A 294-nucleotide genomic window follows, 5' to 3' on the forward strand; every position below is an offset into this window, starting at 1 on the left:
TTGTGTGTTTTTCTGTGATTTCAGGTATTTTCTGGCTGAAATTGAGGGACCTGAGCAAAAATCTGATTCAGAGATCAAAAAAGGACTGCAGATGCTGTTGGATTCTGACCTCCCTGCACTCGAAGTGGATTTTCTGGAGCTACAGAAGCCCAATTGGCGCGGTCTCAACGGCGTTGGAAAGTAGACATCCTGGGCTTTGCAGCAATATATGATAGTCCATACTTTGCCCAAGATTTAATGGCCCAAACCGGCGTTCAAAGTCACCCTCAGAATTCCCAGCGTTAAACGCCGGAA

Source organism: Arachis duranensis, chromosome 1, assembly GCF_000817695.3.
Source record: "Arachis duranensis cultivar V14167 chromosome 1, aradu.V14167.gnm2.J7QH, whole genome shotgun sequence".
Taxonomy (NCBI): Eukaryota; Viridiplantae; Streptophyta; class Magnoliopsida; order Fabales; family Fabaceae; genus Arachis; species Arachis duranensis.